The sequence below is a fragment of the Crinia signifera genome, chromosome 2 (assembly GCF_055691185.1).
Source record: "Crinia signifera chromosome 2, ASM5569118v1, whole genome shotgun sequence".
In the NCBI taxonomy this organism is placed as follows: domain Eukaryota; kingdom Metazoa; phylum Chordata; class Amphibia; order Anura; family Myobatrachidae; genus Crinia; species Crinia signifera.
Window position 1 is genome coordinate 332,361,818 of NC_139218.1, and position 12,608 is coordinate 332,374,425.

Here is a 12,608-nt window from a genome sequence, read left to right on the forward strand (position 1 = left end):
GCGATACTCACAATAACAGGTAGCGCTGGCAGAGTATAGCTGCACTATACAGAGGACCATCCCATCACGGAGAACCAGTGGTAACAGGTATATCATGTATGAACTAAGTACCACAGTTGTGTAGTACTGTGACACAATGACAAGATGGCATAATGCATGCACAGAAACACAGTTTGTAGCCATCTTGTTAGAGGACACACAGAGAAGACGGAGGCAGCACTGGCATGCACTACTCTCCAACACATCTAAAGTAAATCTTGGAAATACCTCAAGGGATGGTTTTCCTTCACCAGCATATTGGCATTTATCAAGGCACACTCAGACTGCCCTTAGCGAAATCTAAACTACAGCTAAATGTTGAATACAACATACAAAGCACATTGGCCTTGAGCCACATTGTGGATATTGTTTGTCAGATCAAGCATTGCCAGATTAAGAGGTTGGTCTAAAATTTAATATACACAATCCAAAAATGCTTTCTACATGGGCTTCCTTCTTACATAGCCATTGCAATTAGTGGTGTTGAAACACCTTTTTGATAAAATTTAGTTCAACACAGGTGATGCCAATCCTATAAAGAGGGAAGTATAATATATATATATATATATATATATATATATATATACACACACACACACACACACACACACACAACCACCTTCCATCGGGACCTCCCTATTTTAAGTGCCCTGGGCATCCCCAAGGCTAAAGGTGCCCATACATGGTGCGATATGTGCTATGTGCATTTTGTACTAGATCGCATGTGATACGCTACAACAGCATGCGATTTGAACTAGATGCGATGCAATCTAATACAAAAAGTACTGGCAGCACATATCTTTGGTTTGCGATATGAACTATGCAATTTAAACCAGTTGTTCTCAACCTCGGTCCTGAGGGACCCCAACGGTGCACGTTTTCCTGGTCACCTCACAGATACACAGGTGCACTAATTACTCACTGACACATTTTAAAAGATACAGGTGGAGCCAATTATATCACCTGTGATTCTATGAGGAGACCTGCAAAACGTGCACTGTTGGGGGTCCCCGAGGACCAAGGCTAAGAACCACTGTAGTTTAAGTACAAGCGATGAATTTTGCAAAAAAAAGTTCAAAAACACATCCAAGAATCGCACCATGTATGTGCACCTTTAATCCAGACCTGATATCAAGCAGGGGCGGATTGGGGAATAAAAGTGGCCCTGGAAAATTTCTGGAAGTGGCCTCATGGCGGCACAAAATCAAAAATGGCAGAGCCAGCATAATAGTAGGCAGGATCCCTAAATCACTATATTTAAAAATGAAGTGCGTCGGGAAGGGGCATTGTCACATATTAGTACCAATTCTCATTACACCACACACTGCACCAGGTAGGGCCCCTTAGACACACTATACGAGGGATAGCCCCTTAGACACACTACACCAGAATTACACACCTTAATGCCCATTACACATTGTCACACATGGCAATGCCATGACATATGTCACACACTGTAATGGCCATTACATATTATTACCACTCACAGTAATGCCTATTACATATTGTTCAATACACTTTAATGCCCACTGCATATTCTACCACACACAGTAATGCCTATTGCATGTTATGTCACACACAGTATTATGCAACACACCGTAATGCATATTACATCTTACACAACACACACCGTAATGCCTATTACATATACCACACCGTAATGCCTATTATATATTATACAATACACCACAATGCCTATTGCATATTATACCACAAACCGTAATACCTATTATATATTATGCAACATAGCTGCTGCTTACCTACATGCTCGCTGCCAGGCGTTACATGCTTGCTGCTAGGGATTTTGTTGATTGATGCCAGGGGTTATATGCTCCTTGCAACGGTATGGGGGGGAGGGGGGTTTAATTGCTCATTGCCAGGGGGTTACATGCTAATTGCCCGGGGGGAGATACAGGATCGTTGCCCAGGGGGAGTTTTATGCTTGTTGAGAAAGGGGAGTTACATGCTTGTTGCCCAGGTGGAGTAACTTTCTCATTGTCCAGGGGGAGTTACATGCTCGTTGCCCAGGAGAATTATTTGCACGTTAGCCAGGGGGAGTTACAGCTCATTGTCCAGGGGGATATACATGCTCGTTAACCAGGGGAAGTTACATGCTCATTGCCCAGGGGAAGTTACATGCTCATTGCCCAGAAGGCAGTGGCATAACTATAAATGTTGCTCCCCCTTGTAAAAAAGGACATTTTGGTAAAACAAGCAGGTACTTTGCAACCCCATCTCCGCACATACTACACTACCGCCGCTACCCTGCACCCCTCCATACACACACTACACTCCTGCCTCTACCCTGCACCCCATTCCCCGCACATATTACACTATCACTGATACTGTGCACTACTGCCGCTACCCTGCACCTCATTGCCTGAACACACTATATTACCACCACTACCCTGCACACACTACTGCTGCTACTCAATCCCACTGCACGCACGTACTTCACTTTCGCTGATACCCTGCACCCCCTCCTTGCACGCTACACTACCACCGCTACCCAGCCCACACTATACAACTGCCATTACCCTGCACACACTACTGCCGCAACCGTGAACCCCACTCTTAGAACACACTACACTACTGCTGCTACCCTACACACACACACTGCACTACTACTGCTGCCCTGCACCCCACACACTATACTACCGCCACTACCCTACACCCCGTCCCTGCACATGCTACACTACCATTGCTACCCTAGCCTATACCCCTGTCCCCGCACACACAATATTACTGACGCTACACTGCACCCCACTCCACGCACACACTATACTACTGCCACTACCAGAACCAGAATACCCTCCATTGAGTGTCCTGAGGGGGGGGGGGGGGGGGGGGGGGGTGAGCAGTTGTGAGTCCTCAACCGCAGTGAAGCAGCATCTATTTAGAGAGACAGAGGGCATGGGCAGCAGATCATAGAGCGCTGGCGCCATGGCCCCCACAGCAACGAAAGACGGGGAAGCCACACCCCTTTTGTGATTTGACACCCAGGTCATGCACAGGCATAAATCCCAACCCCACTGATTTTAAGAGTTGTGAGGTATGCATACATGTACATACTGCATGCACACATATAACATACATACAGAAACAGCATAGATACACACAAATAGCATAGGTACATACAGCATGCATGTACACATAGTTTTACACAGATAGCATAGATACACAGACACACATAGCATAGAAATTCACAGCATTTTTGCACACATACATGCAACATATACATACATACAGACACATACCATGTACCCACATACAGTACATGCATCATACTTTATACATAGACACAAAGCATGTAAAAACACACACACACACACAGCATATACTGTACAAACAAACACACACTCCGCATTCACTCCGTCCCCCTATTAGATCTAAAAAAAATCTGCACATTGTACTTGCCCAGCTGATGAGCACAGTCTCTGCTTCCCCCCGGCCAGCAGCTCTCCTCATAGCACAGCCTCTTCTTCCCCCGGCCAGCTCTCCTCCACACACAGCAGTCACGTGGGTGGAGTTCAGCCTTCGAGGAAGTACACGCTGCCTGTGCAGCTACAGTATCTCCCCCTACTGTCAGCCAGCCCGGCCCCAGCGACAGCCTATCGGCTGTCACTCTACACTGTATACTAGGAGCCGAGGAGTGGCTAGAGGTGCAGGAGCCCTCTAGCATCTGTCCCCAATGAGGCGGTGGCCATCTTTGGAGGGGCGCAGGGTCTCTGTCTGTATGCGGTGCGGACAGAGACTCTGAGGGCTGTTTCACACAGTACGGTTCCTGCCGCACGGTGAAATCCCGTACGGCCAGGGAGCCGTGCCGCACTCAGCAGTTGTGAATGGACACTATTGTGTCCATTCACACGGGACGGCCACGGCCCGGCCGCACGGCTGCAGCCGGATCCCCCCACTGGAAGGGACGGCTGCCGGGCTGTGGCCATCCCTGCCATTATAAAATTCTGAGTGCGGCGCGGCTCCCTGACCGTACGGGATTTCACCGTGCGGCAGGAACCGTACTGTGTGAAACAGCCCTAAGGGCTGTTTCACACAGTACGGTTCCTGCCGCACGGTGAAATCCCGTACGGTCAGGGAGCCGCGCCGCACTCAGAATTTTATAATGGCAGGGATGGCCACAGCCCGGCAGCCGTCCCTTCCAGTGGGGGGATCCGGCTGCAGCCGTGCGGCCGGGCCGTGGCCGTCCCGTGTGAATGGACACAATAGTGTCCATTCACAACTGCTGAGTGCGGCACGGCTCCCTGGCCGTACGGGATTTCACCGTGCGGCAGGAACCGTACTGTGTGAAACAGCCCTTAGGCAACAGAGACTCTGAGGCAACGTTCCCGGCCGCAACGTCTTCTGTGAGTTTAAAAAAAAAAGTTAAATATAAGGGCAGGCTGGAGATCCAGTGGCCTCCTGGGTGGCCGGCCTCCCGGGATTCTTCCCGGTAATCTCAGTGGCCAATCCGCCACTGATATCAAGTCATCACTACTGCTGAGTAAACTACAGCTAGGTCAAGCAGTGACACACATCCCTAGCACACCGTTAGGCACCCATACACCTCTAGTGTATATTTATCTGTTAAGGTGTGTACATATGGTGAGATTCTGTCTTAGATTTTACAATCACAGATTTTGACTATAGTAACTTAGGATTTTGACTATGTGCTATTTTGCCTATGGCCAAACACACTGTACACATATAGTCAAAATTGTCTTGCCTGCACAGCCTCTCTCTCTCTCTACTTTCAATACTTACCTCACGGGGCCACACATCAGTATCACATGCAGGGTTAACTTAGTCAAAATCGTAAGCCAAAAATAGCACTGTGTGTACACAGCTTAACTCTGTAGATCTAATATACCATAACCGGTGTGAATGCAGGGATGTGGGTTGTTAGGTCTACACCAACTAGGTGGACAAAGAATTGGGTTGACACCCCTAGGTCGACAGACAGAAAGGTCGACATGGGCCTAAGGTCAACAGTCAAAAGGTTGACATGGGGTTTTTCAAACCGAATGTCAACAGTCAACATGGTGAAGTGAACTGCATCGCTCGCTATGCTTCAGGCACGGTGCCTCGCTACGCTTGGCACACTTATTCTCCCACCACTCCCTAGTGGATGGTAGGGCATGAAATACCGCCTGTCAGCACATGTCGGCTAAAAAAAAAACCAGTGAAAACCCCCATGTCAACAATTTGACTGTCGACCTAGCCCATGTCGACCTAATGACCGTATCCCGAATGCAGAACAGTGTCTACAGTCAAAAAAGTTGACAGGGTCCAAAGGTCAATGGCTATGCTCGCTATGCTTTGGGCTTGGTGCCTCGCCACACTATTATATTCTCCCTCCATGTCGACCTTTGGACCCTGTCGACGAATAGTGGATCGACCTTATGACAGTCAACCTAGAGTCAATCTATCATGAGTCCGGATACCATTCATACCTACTTGCTGAGTCTTTACATAGATGAAGCAAAAATGGCCCAGGGGACGATTTCAATCCAGGCCTGACAGTGAGAGCAGAAATTAAAGAGTTAAGGTGATAAAGCTTTTAAAAAAAAAAAATAATCACAATTTCCAACATCAAGCCACATGCCTTTAAATACTGCAATAAATGTTTCCAAAATGTTTTTTTCTACAGTACATTGTTACCAGAATCTGCAGCCCACAGACTATGGAAAGCTTTTAAACACTAACCTCACTGACTAATTGCTAATGAAAACAAGAAATGTTGTTGCCTCAAACTGGCTGCTGGAAGTCTGGGGTTTTACATTGTTAACATTTATATCACTCATTCGAGTTGAACAGGTAAGGGAGAAAAAGCAAGAACAAATGTTGTGCTAAAACTACATCATTTAAATTCTGCAGGGCTTACAGGAGTAATAGGCCTAATTCATACCAAATGTTTCTATTGAAGCAACAGTACAGTGTGCAAACACAAAGCGATCATCTCCATTACATAACTGTTCCATACAGACATTGCTACAAAAAAACATTCAGTGGGAGATGTATCAAACGTTGGGTTCAGAAAATGCACCAACAAGCAACTTCTAATACCCCTTTTACACTGCTGCAAAAACCCGGGTTTTTGCTTTGTGGACCCGGGTCAGCGGCGGTGTAAAAGGGGTCAACCCATGTCTATTTACACGGGACTCCTACCCAGGTACTGACCAGGGTGGAATACGGGCAGGACCTGGGTAGTGGCCGTTGGAAATGGTCCCAGCATGGGTTGGGACATCCGAGTAGTGCTGGAAGTCAGGGCGGCTATTATCTGCAGCAAGTCACGGACCTTTATATAAGCCGCTGTGCTCGCAGCACTCCTACCTGCCTGCTGGCATCTGTCCAGTGCCGGGCAGTGTGTACCAGAGTGAGTTCTCCGGTTTTAAACATCTGCTCCGGCTACGGTATCGGCCTGCCCCTTGTGATGCCTGTTGTGCTGCTGCCCATCATATGGCAACGAATGCAGCTTTATCATCTGCCCATGGACACAAGACATCTTTGTCAGCAGGCAGGTAAAATGAAGGCTGCGAGCACAGCGGCAAAGGTCCAGGTGGGCTGCAGATAATACCGCTGAGGGGGGATTCCCAGATCAGTTATCAGGAGGGAAGGTGTTCAGTGTTTTAGCAGCTATTAGTCTTAGACCCCGGCTGGCTTTCAATGAACATGTAATCCCCCCTGGCAACAATAGGGAAAAGCAGGGCTGACCCAGGTTCAGTGTAAACAGAGCAGACCCGGGTCTGACCCAGGTCGAAGTGCTGTGTAATACCGGTTTCAGACTGAAAATGCTGTGTTACACGGATCCCATCCCTAGAGTGACACGGCATATGCGGTCTGAAAGCTTATTGCAGTGTCGGTGATGTCACACGGGTAGGAGCTGAGCGGCGGCACGTCACCAGGGGTTTGGGAGGTGGCAGCACTTGGAGCTGACAGTGCTGCCTCGACCCAGGCACCCGTTCACACTGCACTTGACACGGGTCAGAGCCGTGTTCAACCCTGGTCATTACTAGGGTTGAACTCCCATGTTGCTGGACCCGAAGTGACCCTTTCAGACCGCACCTCGACCCGTGTTGGGGCCGCAAGGACACGGCAATAAACCGGGTCTAGAGTGCGGTCTGAAAGGGATATAAATGAAGTATGAAGCAGAGTCCAACCCTGGAAACTCCAGTGTTCGAAGACCAGGGATTTTGGTGTAAAAGGTAATTGTTTCACTTAACAGACTCTATGTTCTATGTACTAAGCCTGGGAGACAGATAAAGTACCAGCAAATCAGCTCCTGACAGACATGTTACATTCAGAGGAACAGATGTATTAAGCCTGGTGCAGAGATAAAGAAGAAGGCAATAACGCACCAGCCAATCAGCTATGTTTGAAAAAGGACAGTTAGGAGTTGGTGCATTATCACCTTCCTCTTTACCAGTCTTAATACATCTGCCCCCTAACCTGTAGCATGATAGTTAGGAGCTGGCTGGCATTTTATCTCTGACCATTTTAGGTCTCTCCATTGCTTATTACAAGGCTTTATCCAGTCTTTGAAAAATCTAAGCAAAACATTTTGTAACTGCCTACCCTCCCGCATGCTGTATGAGGCTCCCATTTCAGTCCTATATTCCCTGCTGCCCTGCTCCTAATCTCACGGATTCTTCAGATTCTGCAAGGGGCACCATTAGAAGTTTCGTTGGCAGAAATTTGCTGTAATTACTGTTATTTGCTGTAGGAATCCCTGCTGACGACTCTTAGCTCCTCCTCCTAAACCCCTGACAGAAGAGCACATTATCACACAGGGTCTTCTGTGTTGGCGTCCACTGACCAATACTAGTGACTTTGGGTAAGAGTTTGGGTAAAGGTGGCCATACACATGCAGATTTATCTTCAGATCTGGCTGGTTGGAACAAAAGCATGGTTATGGATGAGAGCAAATGACAGTTGACCATTTGCTTGGAAATGCTGAAAACTGACAAACTGTCACTCATCCATAACCTTGTTTTTGTTCCAACCAGCCAGATCTGAAGATAAATCTTACTAGTGTATGGGCACCTTAAGAGTTTTAGCTACCAATCTTTCTTTAGTTAACTATGAGGTGCCAACATCTCTACGGGAGATGTGCAAAATATCTGCTAAAAATGCCAGCGTCGCTCACATTTGTTATATAAATTAAAAAAAAAAAAAAAGTGAATTCCTATATAAAAAAAAAGTAAACATTACAGGTCATTATCATGAATAAAAAAAAATGTTTTCTTGCCAATTTTTCACAGCTGTTTTGACAAGTTTACTTGGCAAGGGGTTAAAACATTTTTTTTTTACGTAGAGTATCTGGTGTCCATAATGCTTTGGCTAATCCTGTAATAGTATAGAAACAGCACAAATATAGGATTGCCTACTAGATACAGACCATGCACAGTAAAATAACATTTAAACACTGAAAACAGAGGGGGGTTAGGTGGAAGTTTTGGGTAGGAAATAAGCTGAAGACTGGCACTGGCCACCATAGATTAAAGGCCCCCATATACAAATGTGACTTCTCAGAGGGTGAAAAGTCACATGCAAATCTCCCTTGAACTGGCCATTAGCTTCCCGGGCAGGAGGATCGCATACTATACACCATATGCTGTCCTTTTGCATAGGATGTATCATATGATGTAGCCCAATCAAGGCTGTCAGGGACTGCCGGATCTGATAAATCTTTATTGCAGCACTTGTGATCTCAGACCTGCGCCCACTGGATCGGAATCTGAGACAAAACACATACAATTTGCCACTTTTCACCTGATTTCTGTCCAATCTGTAAATCGGGTAAAAAGGGCCCAAATCCTAAAGTGTAAATTAAAACAGCTTCTTAATTCTGCAGTAACCAGAATAGGAGATATTCTAGACTCAAATCACAATCGATCACTTATCAGATAGTTGTACACAGATCAGGGGGGATATTCAATCCTCTGCCGCTATTTCCTCGGTTGGAAATAGCGGTGGGAGCCTATTCAATGCGGTCTTCTCGGCAAAACAAGCCCGACTTTAGAAGCAGTCGGGCTTGTTTTGCCGAAAACAGCCATGGATAAAGCGAGCTTCTCGCCACAGCTCCAGGGGCGTATCTCTCGGCCATGCCCCCTACTCGGTGATCAGCAGGCAGGGCATTGAATCCTGCCTGCCAATTTCAAGTCGGCCTAGAACAGGACAGGGTCACGGCTGTCGTGACCCTCAGTGTATAAAGTTTGTCTGGTTTCAGTGATATCAGGACCTCAAAATTGTGGAAACAGTCAATGACCCACTCGAATGGGAATGGGATCATTCGTCAGACTGCATTTAGGTCTACAGTCATTAGGTCGACCCCACTAGGTCGACTGGCAGGAAGATCGACCTGACTTAAGGTCGACATGGGCCAAGGTCGACATGACTTAAGGTCGAATTTGCATAAAGGTCGACATGAGGAAGGTCGACTGGTCATAAGGTCGACATGGGTTTTTCACTGTTTTTTGATCCGAATGTCGACACAGTCGACATGGACACAGTTGGCAATGAGACTCGGACCCTCGCAATACTTCGGGCACGGTGCCTCGCTGCGCTCGGCACACTATTTTATTCTCCCACCACGCCCTAGTGGATGGTAGGGCATGAAATACCGCCTGTCGGCACATGTTGGCTCAAAAAACAGTGAAAAACCCATGTCGACCTTATGACCAGTCGACCTTCCTCATGTCGACCTTTATGCAAATTCGACCTTAAGTCATGTCGACCTTGGACCATGTCGACCTTAAGTCAGGTCGACCTTCCTGCCAGTCGACCTAGTGGGGTCGACCTAATGACTGTAGACCTAAGTTCATTCTAATAGATGACCGCATCCCCTCGAATGAGAATAAGCATGGCTGTGGAATTACTTGTGTTTATACAGAATCTGCAGAGTTGCCCATATCAGAGGAGTAAGTCTGGGAGGCAATGGAGTCGCCTGCCGCCGGTTCCTGCTCTCAAGAAGACACCTCTCCTCCCCTGCGAGAGGGAATCTTTGTTATACGCAATGTGGCAAAGACATCACATTGCAGTATTTATGGAAGAAGCAAAACCCAAAGAGGTTTCTCCTAGAAGTGCTTTAAGAGAGAAGTAGGCCTGTGTGCAGCCTCCTTCCCTCGCCCCCCCCCCCTCCTCTCTCCTGGGCGCATAATTCCCAAAAATGGCGCTGCAGCCATTTTTTCAGCGATGTCAGCAGTGCGGCTGGCTTCATCGTGGAGGGTTATTAAAACCATACCTGCCAACTGTCCCATTTTTCGCAGGACAGTCCCATGGTTTTTCGGCTGTTAGGTACATATACACTGTTCGATTTCTATTAGATATGGACTATTCCACCTGCTCTAAAGTTTTTTCTACTCCATTTCAATTTCCACTATTTTCCGTTCGATGTGCATTCGATTTGCAATCAGATCAACACTAGCTTCAGGCAGGAGATGGTCATCAGATCGAATGCTGCAGTGAACACATTAGATTTGCACTATATAGGCTTGGCTGCCAAGACTATTTTTTTAGCCGATTTACACTACACGGGAGCGCTCATTGGGATTGAATGTAGAAAAAACATTAGATTTTCTATTCAATTTTGCACACGGTTAGATATGCACTATTTCACGTCCCCCAGTGGGGGCCAGTTGAGAGTCCCCCCCCCCCCCATGCTACCTAGCTCATACAAGCTGGGGGGACAGCGGGCATGGCCAGCAGCTAACAGTGATCTGGACATGCCCCCAAGGCTGCAAGACAGGGACGTGGTATTATTAAACGATGAGTGCGGTATACATGGTATGGGCCCCCCTGGGACTAAGGGACCTCTGTGTACTGCGCACATTGCACCCATTATAAATATGCCACTGGTTTCTCCATAGTAACCACAAAGGACTGGTGATCGTTATTGCTGGACATGACTGGCGATCGGTTTCACATGGATTTTCACTAAAAGGCTTCTCCATGTGTTCCGATTTTACTTTGTCTTCCTACTTTCATCTCCCTAGTAACCCAACCAGAAAACAAGGTTCTATTGCAATAAAGCATCTTACCTATGAAAAATCTTTACTTTTTATTTCTGGTTTATTTTTTTTATATAATGTAATTGTTTTCTAGTTTCACTTTCAGAAAGAGAAGAAGGTACAGTTTTCCAGGGCACTGCCTGTGCAATGGGCCTTATTCACATCTGAGCTCAGTACAAATTTGTTCCAAAAATGGGCAAAACCATGTGCACTGCAGGTGGGGCAGATGTAACCTGTATAGAGAGAATTCGATTGGTGTGAGTTATTTTGTTTCTGTGCAGGGTGAATACTGGCTGCTTTATTTTTACACTGCAATTTAGATTTCAATTTCAGCACACCCCACCCAAATTTAACTCTCTCTATATGGGTTACATCTGCTCCACCTGCAGTGAACATGGTTTTGCCCATTTTCCCAAACAAATTTGTACTGAGCTCAGATCTGAATAAGGGCCAATGTGTGAACTAGCAAAGCTTCCATCACCAGCCAGTTCCACCAGGGAGCAGATTATCACATTGTATATGGTTAAGTCCTGTTGAAAACACAGAGGGCAGTTCTTTTAAGTGGGAAATATTCGAAGTGAGCAATTACAAAGTGGGAATTACTTATAAAGAACAGTTATCCTGCATGAATTTCCCTGAACATGGACTGATCTTCTGTTTATTTCTCTTCTCACAGGCATCAGTGCACAAGAACTTGCCTCCTACTTTAAGGACATGATTGATAACATCCGAGATGAAATGGTATGCTCCACAACCTCTAACCCACTTTCTTCCCCACCTGAACCCGCTGTCACTTTCTCTTCATTTGAGCCCACAAAGGAAAAGGAAGTATCCGCACTCTTCTTATCCTCCTACTCTACTACCTCTCCTCTTGATCCTATACCTGCACAAGTCATTTAAAAAAAAAAAAAATCTATCTCCTGTGCTTATTGCAACCTTAACTAAAATCTGCAATCTCTCTTGCTAATGGTACTTTTCAGTCTCTGCTCAAACATGCAGGGATTACTCCCATTCTGAAAAAAACACAATTCTGACCCCAACTCTCTCTAACTATCGTCCTATCTCTCAACACCCATGCCTCTCCAAGCTACTTGAGAGACTTGTCTACTCTCGCCTCACAAACTTTCTTAACTCTCACACCCTATTAGACCCTCTTCAGTCAGGCTTTCGCTCTCAACACTCCACTGAGACAGCACTGACTAAAGTGGTGAATGATCTGGTAACTGCTAAGTCTAAAGGCCATTACTCACTACTTATTCTTCTAGATCTTTCTGCTGCATTTGACACTGTGGATCACACTCTTCTCTTACAAATGCTACACTACCTAGGTCTTAATGATACAGCCCTTTCCTGGTTCACATCTTACCTATCTGATCGCTCTTTCAGTGTTCACTTCTCTGACTACTTCCTCTTCACTTCCTCCGTCAGTCGGAGTTCCGCATGGCTCAGTCTTAGGTCCTCTGCACTTCCTCGCTTTGCAAACTAATCAGCTCTTTCAGATTTGAGTATCACTTAGATTTGAGTATCATCTGCATATATCAACCCCAGAGTTGTCACCAGTGGTTT

At 46.4% G+C, this 12,608-nt stretch overlaps 1 protein-coding gene across 3 annotated transcripts in view; it reads right to left on the reverse strand.

Moving 5' to 3' along the window:
* The window catches only part of AVIL (advillin), an 88,909-nt gene that overhangs the window by 63,719 nt on the left and 12,582 nt on the right, over positions 1-12,608 (reverse strand). Inside the window, exon 1 of one of the 3 annotated variants that reach the window (XM_083169434.1) lies at positions 3,457-3,611. The exons of the other annotated variants lie outside the window; for them this stretch is intronic. The gene's annotated coding sequence lies outside the window, so the exon portion shown is untranslated. Of the gene's footprint in view, positions 1-3,456; positions 3,612-12,608 lie in introns of those variants that run through there. 3 annotated transcript variants of the gene reach the window in all.